Consider the following 4163-nt stretch of genomic DNA (forward strand, 5'->3'; position numbering starts at 1 on the left):
CTCCGTTTGGCGGGGCGGGGAGCGATGCCTTTGGAGCCGAGATGGCTTTGGGCACCTGCCAGCTCTTCCTCCAGGTCCAACTGGAAGGAAGCTTGGGCCAAGGGGCGGGGAGCAGCCAGAGAGTTCAGTGCAGCCACTTCCAAACGAAGTCAAGCGTCCAGCTAGTATCCAGGTTACGGAAGGAATGTGGTTCGGGGGCGGGGGCAGGGGAAGCATCTCCAGCACGGCTTTCCCGTCCGGGTGCTGGGTGGGTGTAAACGGGGCGAGGCCCGCGGTGCCCGGAGAGGGGGTCGGTGGCCGTTTCTATGGGGATCCTGTCCTCCCCTTGGTTCCTACTCCTGCTCTAGCCGCCAGCCCATTGGTGCCTGGGTGCCGCGGTGGGTTAGAGTCTGGAGGCCGAGCACAGTGAGAGCACAGGGCTGCCGAGGAGGCTGGCGCACTGCGGGGCCACAGGCCCAGGGCAGCCGGGCTGTCCCTCCAGGTGCAGGAGGGAGCATTGGGGAGGTTCGGGGGAGGAGTGACTGCCCTCCAGTGCGCCCTGGGCGCCCTCTGAGCATTAATTTGGGAAATGACCACTTCCTCTTACAGAGGCCTTTTCCTCGCATTCTGTGGTCTCGCTCCAGAGCCAAGCTGCTGCCTGGGCAGGTGCGCCCAGGACCAAGCCTCAGTTACAGCCGGTGACCCGGGAACCTGCACCGAAGGGTGGGAACCACCCGTTTTCCTCCAATGGTAAGTGGGGCCAGGGGGTGGAGGTGGGTGAAAGCACACTGGTTTCCCTGTGTCCCTTTGTTGTCGCTACACTTAGGAAGACCAGGGTCTAAACAAGTGAGAGGTCAGGATGGAGGTGAGAGGTCAGGGTGGAGGTGAGAGGTCAGGGTGGAGGTGAGAGGTCAGGGTGGAGGAGAGAGGTCAGGGTGGAGGTGAGAGGTCAGGGTGGAGGTGGGAGGTCAGGGTGGAGTGAGAGTTTAGCCCTGTCTCTCGGCTGGTGCTGCTGATGCAGTTTCCTACGCGAGGACTGGTTGCCTTTCTCTCTGTGCCCAGCGCCACGCTATACCCCCTGTAATCTAATTCATTAACCACTCAGTGCCCACCTACCCGCCCTCGCCGGGAGCCGGCCGTGCTCTGAGAGGCCGGGTTCCTGGCTTTGCTCTCAGAGCTGGCGCGGATCTCCTGTCTTGCTTTTGAAACTCTGACTCCTGCCTAGGAGCCTCCTTTTCCTAGTATTTTTTCAATCATTGTTTTTCCAAAACCCAACGTAGACTGGTTAGAACTACTCTTGAACTCACATTTTGCTACCTGTATGCGCTCTGCATGGAAAGCTCTGACCCCCAGGAGGGTCTCGCTCCAGGCTGCACGGTGGCGGCTCCGCCCTGGCCACGCCCTGGCCTCACTCTTTCACTTACTCACTTGCCTCAGCTCAGACCAAGCCAAGACCCCAGAACAGAGGCGTGTAGGCAGAGGGTGAGAAAGGTCACGGCCACAGCGTGTTCACAATGCATAAGGGAGCGTGCCCCACGGCGTCCCACATGAACACTGCGCCTGTATGAAGACGGTGTACATACAAGCTCGGGACCGAGACCTCCACAGAGTAGGCACGTTTCACATAGCTGCTCATTATATCGTGAGCCCCAATCATAGAGACCCTTATGCTTTATTTCCAATAAAAGGTTTTCAGCAATGGTAGAAGCTGAGTTGAATTTCTTGCATTATAAGGAAATGGGCCGTAATTCGATCATTCTGTAATGCTAGTATTTTCTTTTAAGTGTTCTTTTTTTCATTACTGTTTCTGTGTTCCAGCTGCTTGAAATGACTCCACATCTTACCAGGGTGACCTTGAGTGCTCACCGATCACCAGATTTTCGAGTGCAGCGAACTGCAGTTCTCCATGAAAGAACCCCCTCTGCGTTGACACCACTTGCACACCTGCAGGATCTACACTGTCCGGTGGAGTGGGGTCCGGTCGGGACTGCAGATGTGGGGCCCCGCTGCAGGCGCAGGACTGACGCCGTCCGGTGTGACTCCCCCGGTCAGAGAGGAGTCACCGGAGCGCCGCACTGGCTTTCCCGGGCGCAGTGCCGGGACCTGTGCTTGCTTCCCTTGCAGGCGGGCATCTGGACATAGGTGAGTGGGGAATCTGCAGCCTGGCTTTCATGTTTCCAGCTTTGTCTGCACACGTGCAATCGTTACATGGTTTAAATGGACAAATTTTCAAACTTGTGAACGTTGGAACCATTTAGGACCGTGGAAAAGGCTGGCTTTTCTGCCTCATGCCTGCCCAGCGAGGGACGGTTGAACACTGTGGTGCTATGTGTGCCTGGGAAGTATCTGCTGGACTTTGTTTCTAATGTGCACAGCTCCTCCGAGGTGCTTCCTGAAGCTAAATCCTCAATTAAAACTCCGCGATCGTGCGGAATCACCGCCAGGTGTGTGTGTCGCACACAAGGGGGAAGGTTGAGTTTCAGAGCTTGGCGTTGATTTGTTTGTTCGGTTGAGTCAGTGAAATGAATTCTCAGTTCTCCATTTCGTACACTGTTTACACAAAGTGAATGAAGTTATACAGGAAACGGCGGTCCATGCATGGTCTGAGTGGGGAGCATGTTACAGGCAGGCGTTGGGGTGAGCGCCGGGCAGACCTGAGTGTGAGAGCCACCAGGACGCAACAGGCACCGGAACATGCTTCCTGCGGGACTGAGCCACACTCCGCCTGCTGCCCTCGACAGCAGCTGCTTGACGTAACCAGCCGAGTGTCTCCTCAGCTTGGGCTGGTGGACGCTGGTGGGTTCGAGTTCACATGTGCTGCGCTCCAGCTGTGTTGCCAGGGCTGTGGAGTCACCTGCATGCACTGGCTGCGCAGGTCTTCAGGGAGGCGCCTTCGACTTGCAGGTGGAGGTCTCGCTTTCCTCGTGGGCGCCAACGTGGATTGCTCTCCCGGAGGCCCTGGACTGAGCGGGGGTTCCGTCTCTCCTCCGGAAATGAGGAGTGGGGGAGCCACGTGGTGTCGCTTCAGCTCACTGACGTCAGGTCAAGGTGGCCCCTGAGGCTCCTGCTTTTCCTTTGGGCCCCGGGAGAAGACAGAGGAAGCCCACAGACACGCCGCTTTGCGTGGGCTCCCTTTTCAAGCTTCCGCGGCCGCCCAGCAGCCTTAGCTTCCATCTCCCGGGCCAGACCGAGGAGTGGGGGAGCCATGCGGTGTTGCTTCAGCTCACTGACGTCAGGTCAAGGTGGCCCCTGAGGCTCCTGCTTTTCCTTTGGGCCCCGGGAGAAGACAGAGGAAGCCCACAGACACGCCGCTTTGCGTGGGCTCCCTTTTCAAGCTTCCGCGGCCGCCCAGCAGCCTTAGCTTCCATCTCCCGGGCCAGACCATGCCCGTGGCGTCTGCAAAGCTGCCTGAGAAATGGAGGTTTTGTAGCTGGACACAGAACTGCCTTGTACAAAAACCTGAGTCCTCTTTTTTATTTATTTTTATTTTTTAAAGATTTTTAAAATTGATTTTTAGAGAGAGGAAGGGAGAGGGAGAGCGAGAGAGAGAAGCAGCAGTGTGAGAGCAGAACGCGGATTGGCTGCTCCTGCACGCCCCCCACCGGGGATGGCACCAGCAACCCTTCGATGCATGGAACGGTGCCCAACCACTGAGCCACACTGGCCAGAGCCTTGATAAGGAAGGTGATGGTGGATCAGGGGTGCACAGCTCACAGTCTGTGCCTGGCCACGGAATGCAGTTGTAAAGGAGCATAATGTTTGACAACCGGCAACGCTCCCAGCACCGAGGCTCTGCTCAGAGCGTGCGCGGGGAAGACGCCCTCGCCTGCTCTCCAGCATCTCCGGGCTCCCAGCCAGCGCACTGCCCACCCAGGGCTTCTGGGGGCGGGCCTGGGGAGGGGACCCGCGGATGTGGGCATCGCCTCCTCATGGAGCCTGGGGTGGAGAGCCCCCTCTCCCCCGCCCTGGGCCACTCCACCATCCGCTTCACTTACCTCTGCTCCAGTTTTCCCAACAGATTTGGGGAGGAGTCTGGCCGGTGTAGCTACACCGACCCCCATACAAGGACCCTCCCTTCACCACAGGGGAGGGTGTTCTATGTAAAAAAAGCTACTTTACCCCCGTCTGTGGCCCTTCGCCAGCCCGGGGCTATTCTGGGAGAAAAGTGGCTGCTCAGAGCTGCT

General features: G+C 58.2%; 1 long non-coding RNA gene across 1 annotated transcript; it reads left to right on the plus strand.

Annotated features, from left to right (window-relative positions):
- The first annotated feature begins 180 nt into the window (after positions 1–180).
- Positions 181–3150, plus strand: LOC106726366. The gene is made up of 3 exons (XR_001362425.1): positions 181–481; positions 589–729; positions 1798–3150. It is a non-coding gene; the product is annotated as an uncharacterized LOC106726366 (long non-coding RNA).
- Positions 3151–4163: the final 1013 nt, after the last annotated feature.

The sequence above is a fragment of the Myotis brandtii genome, unplaced genomic scaffold (genome assembly GCF_000412655.1).
Source record: "Myotis brandtii unplaced genomic scaffold, ASM41265v1 scaffold2537, whole genome shotgun sequence".
NCBI classification, from domain to species: domain Eukaryota; kingdom Metazoa; phylum Chordata; class Mammalia; order Chiroptera; family Vespertilionidae; genus Myotis; species Myotis brandtii.